Here is a 14,112-nt window from a genome sequence, read left to right on the forward strand (position 1 = left end):
GAGTGGCAGAGGGGGGATTAGAACCCAGGTCCTTCTGTCTCTCAGGCCGATGCTCTATTCACTAGACCACACTGCTTTTCTGTCACCCCCTCTGGACCGTAAGCTCATTGTGGGCAGGGAATAAGTCTGCCAACTCTGTGTATACTCTCCCAAAGCACTCAGTACAGTTCTCTGCAGATAGTAAGCGCTCAATAAATATGATGTGATTGACTGAACCCTTGGAATGGGTCTGTCTCCATTCCTTTTCCCCATTTAGACTGTGAGGCCCCAGAGAGGCAGGAACCATGTTAAATTTCCATCTGGGCTTGTCTTCCGGCACCTGGTAAGTGCTTAATAAGTACAATTATTACTACTTTATTACGTAACTTACCTTGCTTTTACCCTTTGGAAAAATTGGCTTCTGCCCTGACTTGTGTAGGGATTCCTAAGCTCCATTCTTTTGAAACAGAAAGGGTGCCACAAGTAGGAGCCGCACAGGACCCAACGTGCTGCTGAGCCAGTACAGGCTCAAGCCAAGAGCAGACATCCTCTGAATGGAGAGGCGCAGACGGACCTTACTGGAAAGAGCACGGGCTTGGGAGTCAGAGGATGTGGGTTTTAATCCCAGCTCCACCACCTGTCTGCTGTGTGACCTTGGGAAAGCCATTTAACCTCTCTGTAGCTCAGTTACCTCATCTGTAAAATGAGGATTAATAGTAATAATAATGTTGGTATTTGTTAAACACTTACTATGTGCTATGTGCCGAGCACTGTTCTAAGCGCTGGGGTAGACACAAGGGAATCAAGTTGTCCCACGTGGGGCTCACAGTCTTAATCCCCATTTTACAGATGAGGTAACTGAGGCCCAGAGAAGTTAAGTGACTTGCCCAAAGTCACACAGCTGACAAATGGCTGATCCGGGATTCGAACCCATGACCCCCGACTCCAAAGCCTGTGCTCTTTCCACTGAGCCACGCTGCTTCTCTATAATAACAGCGGCATTTGTTAAGCGCTTACTACGTGCGAATCACTGTTCTAAGCGATGGGGGGGGGCACAAGGTAATCAGGTTGTCCCACATGGGGTTCACAGTCCTAATCCCCATTTTACAGATGAGGTAACTGAGGCACAGAGAAGTGAAGTGACTTGCCCAAGGTCACACAGCTGACAAGTGGCAGAGAGGGAATTAGAACCCATGACCTCTGACTTCCAAGCCTGGGCTCTTTCCACTGAGCCATGCTGCTTCTCCCAAACCCGGGCTATTTCCACTGAGCCACGCTGATTAAGACTGTGAGCCTCATGTGGGACAACCTGATTACCTTCTATCTACCCAAGTGCTTAGAACAGTGCCTGGCACAGAGTAAGCGCTTAACAAGTACCATAATTATTATTATTCCACGTTCTGCCTACAGCACAGTACAGGAATGAAGGGATGTTCATCCGTGAGAGCAGCCCTTGTTAGGATGCAGGACACTGTGGAGTTGGAAGAATCATTTTGTGCCTAGGCTTGGGGTGATGGAACAGGAGAATGGTCTAATTCAAATTTTCTATACAGAGGATTTTTCAAGGACAAGACCCCTTCATACTCGGGGGGTAGTATAAACAGCCCAAACAACTGAAGGAATCACAAAATTTTTTGAGGAATTATTTCACAGCTAGTGAAATAATAGTGGGGCAGACTGGGTCTCTGCACTCAATCAACTACTTATTTATTCATTCATTTATTTATTATGTGCTTATTGGGTGCAGACCCTGTAGTAAGATCTTGAGAGAGTACGATATAAAGAGTTGGTAGACACTTTCTCTGCCCACTCTCCCGTGAACAACCTGGGCTCTCTGAAGCTTCAATCAGCACTTCTGGTGGGAAGTAGGCACACAGTGGGCTAAGGCTAGGATGCCACTTTCATTGGAAAACCCAGTTTTGAATCACTTAGTTGCAACTCACTAAGCAAGGCTTCAAATATATCTGTTTATCACCCTTGCTCGTCTTCTCTAAAAGAAGAAATTCCATGTGCCAATACTGACTTTGGGAGAATTATTTTTAATTTCTTGCTGGATAAACCGGGATCGGAAGAAACCTTCTATCAGCAAATCAGCAGAGCAACAGCCTTCTAGCAGAGGAGGATAGGGGCCAGATAGATATTGAATCCTTTGCTTCTAATCAATAGTAGTGGCTAAGGGCCAAGAGGTTTCCTAGAGATGGAATGATAAACCCACCCACGCTAGACTGATTTCTGCATAACATGGAGCTTCTTCTTAAGGGGGCTTTAGAGAGAACCAATGCTCTCCAAGGCATGGGGACAAAAGTACAGTCAGCTCTCCTATAACTCTACTTACTTTACTGGAAGGCTGGAATTTTGCCATGACATCTTTAAACTGCACTGAAAAATGCCTGAGAGGATTATGAACCTTGTACAGGGAAATGGGGAAGGGGAGAGGGTACATTATAGAGAGCATCATAACTCATGTTTCCCTTAGCCAGCTTGGATAGACTACGGTTCAAGTATTAGGGACTGTTCTTCCCATAAAACAAACCTGCTCTGGGTCCAAAATGACCCAAATTGACATAGAAATGGCTTTGCGCGAGGCACCAGTCGAGGCGTGACGAGCAACGTGCAATTATTTCATAACCTGAGATTCTTCCAGAACACAAAGCTCATATGTAACGGCAGAACTGACTCTAGTTAGAACTAACGCCCCTGCTAGTTTCCAGCATGATTCTACAAACTGTACGAACTTCTGTATGATTTTTCTAACAAGTCTGGAATTAGACATTGCGCATTCAGTAAATTAAAACCAATACAATGAGATATTAGTCTATACCTACCTCCTCAAATGGAATTACTTCTCTTCCTATTCCTGGAAGGCTGGGATTTTGCACTGAAAGTTAAGAACCTTGAGTCACGGCAATGGGGAAGGAGACAGGGCACGGTAACATGTGGGAGACCAAGAAACCTTTGCAAAGTGTTGGCCAGGGAGAGCTGATCAAAGTTTGCTATTGGATCAGCCCCACCTTATGTAATTGAAAACTCCTTGCCAAGTTTAGTACAATGCAAATGGGCTGCCACTGTTCCTCCGTAGAAATCACCACAGCAAACAATTGGAAATATCCCCCTGCAAAATCCCAATTATTTAAAAAAATTCTCACCTGTATTATGAGGGTATTTAAAGAGTTAGATTCTCCGATTCTCTGATAGGGTCCTTAAGCATCTAGAAGGTTCACAGCAGCCATGCCTACAACATTAAGAGAAGAGATCACTGAAAACCAATATGCTTATTCAAGTGTCAGGACATCTTCAATTCTTAAAGAGCTCTCAGATCTTAAATTCTGTTTCTTCCTCCCTACCACGTATGGGAGGAAATAACTCCGGAAACAATGAGCTCCCATCTCAGCATTTGAGTGGGAATCCGCTTCACCGACAGGGAATAAAAATCCCAAGATACTCATTTCAGATACCAAAATTATGTTACTCCTGGCACAGAGGCAAAATATAATTTCTTCTCAGCATGCTGGGAAAGTAAGTTAACTTGGGGTTATTTGAGAAGGAAGAATGAGATCTTTCTCCTTTTTCTCCTCTTTTCCTCCTCCTCCCAAAATAAAGTTTCACACCAAACTTTATATGTGTTGCTTTTTCTAGCAAAGCCACAAAACTGCATCATTTGGCTACTACTTAATCATTTTTAAACTAAAAGGAAAAAAAAAATGTGGTGTCCTACAATCACACAAGCTGTTCTTAAATCATCTGACAGGATGGAAACAACTAATCTAGCCCGCCGCTACAAAGACACCGCCACATGACTTGAAACAATTTGGTCAAGCAGCTGGCTATGGGAAGTAAAACCAGGCATCCACCAAACTACCACAGAATAGTCAAACACAGAGGGGCATAATTGTAAATAACCCCCTCCCCCACCACCACAAACACCCACAATATTATGTATACATTTTGTGGCAGAAAGCAGAGCTTCAAACGCAAACAGACCCTGCAAGTGCTAGCTACAGTTTCTGACCAAAGGACAAGCAACCTCAGCTACAAGGGAAGTGACCACTCATAGAAACAAGAGTTCCAGTTCTTTCCTTCCCCTCATACTTCAAACCATCCCTGGCAGGCCATGAAACAAAAGGTCCGGGAGAAGTACAGAAGAGGCCAGTGCACACTGCCCACATCTGAATTTATTGGCACAAGCAAAGCTGGGGGGAAGGAGAAGAACTGATACTTGCCTATAACTAGAATAGAGAAGCAGCGTGGCTCAATGGAAAGAGCCCGGGCTTGGGAGTCAGAGGTCATGGGTTCGAATCCCGCCTCGGCCACTTGTCAGCTGTGTGACTTTGGGCAAGTCACTTGACTTCTCGGTGCCTCAGTTACCTCGTCTGTAAAATGGGGATTAAGACTGTGAGCCCCACGTGGGACAACCTCAATCCCCTGTATCTTCCCCAGCGCTTAGAACAGTGCTCTGCACATAGTAAGCGCTTAACAAATACCAACATTATTATTATTAACTGTAATCTTGTTGCTCCTCATGGGTCTGGAGACAAGTAAGAAACAAAGGTGCAGGCCAAGATACATATTCATTCATTCATTCAATAGTATTTATTGAGCGCTTACTATGTGCAGAGCACTGTACTAAGCGCTTGGGATGAACAAGTCGGCAACAGATAGAGACAGTCCCTTCCGTTTGACGGGCTTACAGTCTAATCGGGGGAGACGGACAGACGAGAACAATGGCAATAAACAGCGTCAAGGGGAAGAACATCTCGTAAAAACAATGGCAACTAAATAGAATCGAGGCGATGTACAATTCATTAACAAAATAAATAGGGTAACGAAAATATATTCAGTTGAGCGGACGAGTACAGTGCTGTGGGGATGGGAAGGGAGAGGTGGTGGAGCAGAGGGAAAAGGGGAAAATGAGGCTTTAGCTGCGGAGAGGTAAAGGGGGGATGGCAGAGGGAGTAGAGGGGGAAGAGGAGCTCAGTCTGGGAACGCCTCTCGGAGGAGGTGAGTTTTAAGTAGGGTTTTGAAGAGGGAAAGAGAATCAGTTTGGCGGAGGTGAGGAGGGAGGGCGTTCCAGGACCGCGGGAGGACGTGACCCGGGGGTCGACGGCGGGATAGGCGAGACCGAGAGACGGTGAGGAGGTGGGCGGCAGAGGAGCGGAGCGTGCTGGGTGGGCGGTAGAAAGAGAGAAGGGAGGAGAGGTAGGAAGGGGCAAGGTGATGGAGAGCCTTGAAGCCTAGAGTGAGGAGTTTTTGTTTGGAGCGGAGCTCGATAGGCAACCACTGGAGTTGTTTAAGAAGGGGAGTGACATGCCCAGATCGTTTCTGCAGGAAGATGAGCCGGGCAGCGGAGTGAAGAATAGACCGGAGCGGGGCGAGAGAGGAGGAAGGGAGGTCAGAGAGAAGGCTGACACAGTAGGCTAGCCGGGATATAACGAGAGCCGGGTACATATGAGACCCAGACTGCTCTCACACCAGACAATAATGGACAAGTCCATTAACAAAAACCATAATTATTATTATTAGTTCCAGTTTAGATCAAATGTTCCAGTTTAGATCAAATTTAGCCAACAAGGCAGTGACTTGCAACCTCTCGTACCAGGTCGCCCAGACCGGGCATCACTTTTCAGATGACCTTCAGGGTCAGGCAGGACTTGGTTTAAAATTTTTCTTTTTTTATGGCATTTTGTTATGAGCTTACTATGTGCCAGGCACTGTTCTAAGCGCTGGGGTAGATATAAGCTAATCAGTTTGGGCTCACTCCATTTTCCACAGGGGGCTCACAGTCTTAATCCTTATTTTATGGATGAGGAAAAATGAGCTATGGAGAAGTTAAGTGACTTGTGTAAGGTCACAAAGCAAACAAGTGTCAGAGTTGGGATTGGAACCCGGGTTCTTCCGACTCCCAGACCCACGCTCTACCCACTAGGCCACGGTCCTTGTGGACTATAGCCGGAGAGGGTTTCTAGTACCAGGTGGTCTCAAAGGGCAGTCAGTCGATCAATCAAACAGTGGGAATGGCAGGAGAGGTGGGGATCAAGGTAGAAATCCGTATCTGAGCTCGAAGCATGTAGGCAACCCCAATCATCCCACCTGCAATAGGCTGTCTGAAAAGACTTTGCTTGTTTATTATTGCAGTATTTGTTAAATGTTTACTATGTGCCAGGAAATGTTCTAAGTGCTGGGATAGATACAGCCTTAATCTCCACTTTATAGATGAGGAAACTGAGGTGCAGAAAAATAAGTGACTTGCCCAAGGTAAAAACAGCAGACAAGTGGCAGAACTGGGATTAGAACCCAGGTGCTTCAGACTCCCAGGCTCACAGTCTATTCAATAGACCATGTCACTTCTATAGTTTCAGAGTTTTTAGCCTTTTCAACATCACTCATCGTAGCAGCACTGCTTACGAGTGTGTAACCCCCACCCCCCAACCCCCCACACCCCATCCCACCTGGGCAATATGACATTTCAGGGTGGGGAAGACTGCATTTCTTTGTCTCTTGATTCCCACACTAGCCATCTCTGCCTATTACTTTCACCTTCGTTCACACGCTTACCTAACTGCTGCAGAAATGATTTCCTTTAAAATGATTTTAAAGGGGTTATAAGCAAACACTTTCCATTCTAGAAGAGTGCTTGAAAATGGAAAGCAAAGATCACATGAGACACTAACTCTACTGTAATTAACATCTTTTAACCTCAAGATTCTTCTCTGAGAACATGGATCCCAGTTCAACCAGCTCCATAAAGAAATTTGGTTTAATGAACGTTTACTTCAGTCATCAACAATAACAGTATTTCTCCACTTCTCTGCATTTTATGGGGTAGGCACAAGAGGGGAATGGCTAAATAAGCATAGGACAAGGTCCCTAACTGTACCTAATTTACTAAGGGCCAAAAGAAAAAAAATGTGAACAGGAAATAGAACAATAAGGCAACTCATGGATAAAAAAGTAATTTGTATGGGACCATTCTATACATGTGCAAGTGCTGAAGAGACATGTGGGTGGTGAGTTGAGAATAGGCAGTTATATTTTCTGTGATCGCCACCAGTCCGTGTCTTGTTTGTCTATTTCTCTTTCCTTTCTGCCTTCCCATTACCTTAAGAAAAATCAATCATTCCAATGGCCATATGAATAAAAGATTTCTCACGCACACTCCCATTCTTCTTAATGTTTAGTTCACAGACGACAAGTCTGGTGGCTGGCAGAATATACTCAGGTAACTGAGGCAAGAAGCCAGTGTAAGAAATGTATGACAACGAATACATGGGAAAGCTAGATTTATTTTTAGCCAGTAGGCTAGGTGGAGAGATGGGGGACTGGAGGGCCTATGCAAGAGCAAATGGCTAGAAACTTGGTCCAGGCAGAATGTTGTCATGGATAAAATTTTCATCTCATTTCGATGCTGAATACATTTATCCCCTGAACAGTTTTATTTTTATTAGGCTATATTTATGTATGAAATAATTTTTTTTCTATTTAGACTGTGAAATGTAGGCCCGTATGCCCATAACGGGTCCATTATGTCCAACTTATTTTCTGCAGGGAAATTTATTCTTTTCAAAGCCTAATCCGAAAGGCTCAGGAGTACTCTAGATAGCTTGAATCCCCATAATACCATAACAACAAACCTGGTTAAAGACTCCTAATACTTATATTCATATAAAGCTCTTAAAGGAGTTTAATAGATGAGACCACAAATCTAATTAATCCTGCAACTATCCTTGGGAGATAGGCACAGTGCTATGTTTGTAAACTAGTCTGCGGTATGTCTGCTCTGGTCTGTATAACTTCCTGTGGGCAGGAACTCTATTTTATGGTACTCTCCCAAACACTCAGTACAGTGCTCTGCACAAACTCAATTAATACCACTGATTAATTGACCGATATCCCATTTCATAGACAGGGACGGCATGATAGACGACTTCACTGCCATGAATATTTATTTATATTAATGTCTGTCTCTCCCTCTAGACCTCATTATTAATAATAATAGTGACATTTATTAAGTGCTCACAATGAGCCAGGCACTGTATTTCTTTATTTATGTTAATACCTGTCTCTTCAGTAGACTGTAAACTCATTGTGGTCAGGGAATCTATCTGTTTATTGGTATATTGTACTCTCCCAAGCTTTTAGTATAATGCTCTGTAAGCACTCAATAAATACAACTGACCGACTTGTCTGAGGAATATCACATGGACTCATTGGCAAGGACAGTAGAAGAAAGTTCTCCTCCAGCACTCACTCTCTCTGAGCCACTTACAGAACGCTTAGTGAGACAAAGATTTCTCTATATGAATATAGTCACACAATAAAATCGCTCCACAATGATGCACAAGGGAAGGATCTGAGGAAGTTCCTTTTTTGTTCATAGCATGTTCCCTGCCTGATTCGGGAAAACTAAGTTGAACACCATTTAGAGTCAAAGTAGGATGTTGATTACAAAGGAACTAATTAGGAACACATTCAAAAGGACATTCAGTTCTTACCGGGAATATATAATGTATTAAACAACCGTGACAAATGTGAGTCGATGTGAAAGCTCATGGGTTTTCACCTGCTTTAACTCTGCCCTCTCTTCACCATTGACTCCCTTGCCCTCTGCCCATGCCAATTATTCCAGACCTCTAATGCCCTCCTGAAGCCTCCAGAGCCACCACCTCCTCCTCACTCTTGTCCCTAACGACCTTGTCAACTACTTTGTTGACAAAACTAAAAGCCTCAGGCAGGACCTTCTCAAAAATCTAACCTCCCTTCCTAGCTTCCTCCTCACCACTCCTACCCTCTAATCTCACCTTTCTCAGCCATCTCTATAGATGGTTTACTATACTCTCTCCTTTCTCCTTATCCACTCACTTCTCCCACTGCACTTCAGCTCACACTCTTCATTCCTCCCAAGGCACCTGCTCACAGTCACTCATTCTTGTCTCTCCTACCAATGACCTATTGTTCATGCCTTCTGCATGCCTGGAACTCCCTCCGCCTTCATGGACAACTGGTCACTGTGCTCTCCCCATCTTCAAAGCCCTTCTGAAACCAAATTGCCTCCAAAGGGATTTCCCTGATTCCCCAATCTCTGATCTCCCTCCATGACTCAATCTATCAATCTTTATAAAAATATGAAGTGTTACTGCCTATCTGTCAGTTACTTTAATGATGTATTGTAGTATCCCAAGCACTTAGTACAGTGCTCTGCACTCAATAGACAATAAATATTATTGACAATGACTCGGGTACAGGTTCATTTTGATATAACAAAACTCTAGCCTTCCAAAATCATTCTCCTTTAACCTTGGGCAAATTTATCCATAGAACACCCTCTGATTCATTAAAAAAAAATCTCAAATTTCCTCTTCTTAGATTCTGAGAGATGAGGAAAAGAGGTCCAAAGGATGACTGCTTGGGGGCTTTACTCATTAACTTACACACACACACACAAACACATCCTTGATTTAGAAAGATGGCACTAAGAACGCATTCATGTGTCCTAATATGTGATTATTATATCTTTCCACACTATTTCCCATAGGATAGAGCTTTGCCACACTAATGGGTTTGCTCTTATTTGGGGAGGACCTCAGCCCTTCCCCCTTCCCTTCCCTCGGGCACCTCTCCTCTTTAGGCTGCTTCTTGGTACCCAGATCTATACGAAGCATAGAGAATAAGCCCACTTCTAACTGCTCCAGTTGGGCTGGTCTATCACAAGACCATGGCTAGTTGGCACTGTCTGACACTGTCCCTCTCTATGTCTTTACAGCATATATTTTTGTCCTCCTGGCTTGCCCCACACAATAACTAATTAAGAAGCCCTCCAATGTCCATTGAGGAATTCTGGAATGACTATTGTAAAATTACACTAAGGTATAGTTCCAAGTCTTTCCCTGCCCTACTATGAACACCCTGCTCCCTTCTAACGTAGAGATTGTGTCCATACAAAAGTCCACCTTAAAGGGAATTCACCACTCAGATGCACGCAAACCACTGCTTCATATCCCAGGTAAAACATACCCTGAGAAGCTCATGTGATTGACAGAATATTCCTTAATTCTCTAATGTTCCAGTCAAAGCATGTAGGGAGAACACGTTATGGAAGAACTGAATGTGCAAAGCATAAAAATCCCTTTAAGTCCAGAGATTTAGCAAACAGTAACTAATGTGATTAGTTTAGTACAACTCAGCAAATTTGAAATTAATTAACCCAGGCACAATTTTCAAAATCGAACAAGAACAGACCGGGTAGAGGTAAATTACATTTTTAAAGTTCTGGAGCTGGTTCTGGTGTTTGTGATAGAAATGGGTTTGGAAGACCTAGACGTACCATTCAACTGAGCAAAGTGGTGATGATGGCAAGACTCCATAAAGATACCAGAGGGATCCATTCTGCTACTTTATGAGATTCTCTGGCCACTATGGCTTAACAGAGCAAGGGCATGGGAGTCAGAAGACCATGGGTTCTAATCCTTCACGCCCACTTGTCTGCTGAGTGACCATGGGCAAATTACTTCGTTTCTCTGTGCCTCAGTTCCCTCAACTGTAAAACTGGGATTGAGACTGAGAGCCTCACTTGGGACAGGAACAATGTCCAACCCAATTTACTTGTATCCACCCCAGCACTTAGTACAGTACCTGGCACACAGTAAGTGCTTAACAAATACTATTATTATATTCTGAACATGAAGGCTTCAAGCACAACATAGAAGCAAATTAACCAATGCACAACTGGGCAATTTTCACAACATTACTGGACTCACTGACAAAATCTCTCTTAGGGCTCGGAATCACTGTTATTGGAATCATTCTTCAGCAGAGAAGACTTCACATGCAGTCATGCCTCCTCACTCCACCATCAACAAAGTCAGAGCCAGGTCTTCTGGTATTACATGAATCATAATGCTGCCAATTCAATTATTTCATGAGCTCAATTTTACTCTGGGAGAGAGAGAGGCTACTCTACAGCAGGGCCATCTCAGATCCAGAGAGTTGGCACATGTGATGATTCTCCAAGTGATAAGGACATAATCAATCATTCACCTTTACTGAGTGCTTACAGGGGGCAGAGCACTGTACTAAGTGCTTGGGAGAATACAATAGAGTTGATAGACATGTTTCCTGCCCACAACAAGCTTACAGTGTAGAGGGAGACAAAGACATTAAGATAAATAAATAAATAAATTATGGTTATGTACATAAGTACTGTGGGGCTGAGGAGGGGTGAATAAAAGGGGTAAATCCAAGTGTAAAGGTGACACAGAGGGAGAAGGGGCAAGGAGGGCTTAAGCAGGGAAGGCCTCTTGGAGGAGATGAGATTTTAATACGGCTTTGAAGGTGGGGAGAGTGATCGCCTATCAGATATGAAAAGGAAATTCATTCCATTTCACGGAGAGGACTTGGGCGAGGGGTCAGTGGCGAGATAAATGAGATAGAGGTACAGTGAGTAGGCTGGCATTAGAGGAGTAAAGCATGTGCACTGGGTTGTATTGGGAAAGCAATGAGGTAAGGTAGGAGGGGAGAGGTGATTGAGTACTTTAAAGTTAAGGATAAGGAGTATGGTAAGAGATAGTGAGGAAACACAGAGAGCTTTTACAGATGACTGTCCTGGGGGCAATTGGCAGATGTCAAGATAGATCATCTAACTTGTCCCATTAGCATTCCCCATTGCTTTCACTAAAGCATCATTCTCCATAAACCTGTTTAGAAAAAGAAAGCAACCTTGAAAAGAAAAATGATTTTTCTTCATATCATGGTTTCAGAAGGCTACTGAGTAGCTGTAACCACCAAATTATGCCTGCTATAATCTCATGACACTCAAGGAAACCCATCTACTGAAATACTGGCAACAAGGCTCCATCAATGCTTTGGATGGCATTTTTTTTCACTAAGCATTTTGCACAGTATGCTACTGAGGAACAAAGGAATGTTCCAATGATAGAGAGGGCCCTGGTTGCAATGCTGTCGAAAGAAACAGCTGGGAGACTGTGCATGGCTTTGACTATATTAAAACATGAGATTTTGGCCATATGAGATTCTTCTGCAGCTACCTCTAATCACACTATAACAGACCTAACTGGACTCATAAAATGTAGCACTGTCAAAGCAGAGAACTGAGATTGAACCCAGATAAGGAACTTCCTTCTCAGAAAACCCCTGCAATAGAGCTGGTCTTTCCACTTTTCTCAGATACCTTACCCTCTGCCTGCCCCTTTCTAGCTACCAGTTTTAGAATTCTGGGTGCTTTCCATAAGAAAATATTCAATAGACCAAGAAAATTGGCGATTGTCAAAACAACCAAAGCTATTCTGTAAGGGAAGGGGGCACAATTTTAGAATTACAGCACTAATAGCAGCAAAGAGCTAAGGAACATACACTAGACAATTTATAAAGGACAGGCCCACCCCAAAAGCAAACATACAGTCAAAGAGGCTGAGATTTATATTTCTTTTATGAGTTAAAGGCAGAAGGAGGAAGTTAACCTGAAATGAGACGTCGGGAGACAGTACCTAAACAAAAAGAAAGAATATAGCTGAAAACACAAAGAAACACCGTTCACTGACAGGAGCCAAATAATTAGTATTACAGACATCCTGCCCGAAAATAATGCTTGGAGAGAAAAGACGGAGGAAGAGGGGGAAACAGTGCTTTGGTTATAAAGACTTGCAGAAATGCTCTGTTATATTGTACTTCTCAAATGCTTAATGCAGTGCTCGGCACACAGTAAGTGCTCAGGAAATAACACAGATTGGCTTATCCAAGTCAGATGATCCTTAGCAATTATATTATCTGTTGCTCATCAGCCTTATATAGGTCACTGACTGCAATTTTACTGCAGTTCTTTGCTAGGAAATGAATGACTCCCAGTGCTGGGACAATGTAGTATGTTAAGGTCACTCTACTTGAAGTGTGCCCTTTTTATTTCCCCCAAAATGTTGATAAAGGACAGATATTATCTCAGTTGGTTTTAAACTATCTTTCCCCAATCCCTTATATACCACTGACCATAACTTTTGATAATCTGAGTGTTTATAGGAACACAACTATTGTGTTGTAGTAGGAATACCCATACATAGCTTAAGAGAGTAATAGTCACCCATTGGAAATTCATGATTGTAATAAAATTTCTACCATTTTCAAAAGGGGAACTTCAAATCTGGGAGATCTGAGAATCAAGAAAACTTTCCAGGAACTTAATCATGACCTTCAAGAAAGGGCTCCAGCTTTTTTCTTGTTATTTGTAATACCTTTCACTCCACACCTTGACAATTCAATCACGAACATTAAAGCAGAAAGGTTCAGACTACAGTCTGGACTGATGAAGGCTGAAAGGAGGCCTAACACTGACTAAAAGCATGCATGGTGTTGGCAGTGCAAACACAGACTTCTTCAACAGTAAAAACCCACACCACCAGACAAAGAATACAGGTTCCAAATAAACAAAGGGAAACACTTTTTCACACAGTGGGGGCACCTCAAAACTCATCCTCACAGGAAGTTGGGGAAAGTGAAATTATTATTATACTATTTGTTAAAGACTTACTATGTGTCAGATACTGTGTTAAGCACTGGGGTTAATGCAAATTCATCATCATCTTCATCAGTGGTATTTACTGAGTACTTACCATGTTCAAAGCACTGTACTAAGTGCTTCGGAGAATACAATACAACAGAATTGACAGACATATTCCCTGCCCACAACGAGTTTACAATCTAAAGGGTCAGACACAGGCCCAGTCCCACATGGGGCTCAGAGTTTAAGTAGGAGGGAGTCGGATTTAATCACCATTTTACAAAAGAGGTTAAGCGAGGCACAAAAAAGTCCTCTGATCCCCAGGCCCAGGTTCTTTCAAATAAACGCCACTGCTTTCTGTAGGTTAATCATAGGATCAAGAGAGATTTGGAAAATTCATACGGAAGCTGGTCGACGATAACTTTCGAGAGAGAAAGGAAAAGATATTGAGAGAAAAGTTAAGGGTCATTAGAGAGTACAACCCTAACATCTAGGGAAGACAATCAACATTCTGCTCCACCAATCATCCCATTAACAGAGAAGAAGAGTGGCCTAGAAGAAAGAGCACGGGCCTGGAAGTCAGAGGACTTCTCTGGGCCTCAGTATCCTCAAATGTAAAATGGGGGTTCTAC

General features: G+C 43.1%; 1 protein-coding gene across 3 annotated transcripts in view; it reads right to left on the minus strand.

Annotated features, from left to right (window-relative positions):
* The window catches only part of TLN2 (talin 2), a 488,673-nt gene that overhangs the window by 263,828 nt on the left and 210,733 nt on the right, over positions 1–14,112 (minus strand). For all 3 annotated transcript variants that reach the window (XM_029064739.2, XM_029064741.2, XM_029064740.2), the window contains one exon: positions 3,126–3,211. The gene's annotated coding sequence lies outside the window, so the exon portion shown is untranslated. The remainder of the gene's footprint in view (positions 1–3,125; positions 3,212–14,112) is intronic.

Source organism: Ornithorhynchus anatinus, chromosome 5 (assembly GCF_004115215.2).
Source record: "Ornithorhynchus anatinus isolate Pmale09 chromosome 5, mOrnAna1.pri.v4, whole genome shotgun sequence".
NCBI classification, from domain to species: domain Eukaryota; kingdom Metazoa; phylum Chordata; class Mammalia; order Monotremata; family Ornithorhynchidae; genus Ornithorhynchus; species Ornithorhynchus anatinus.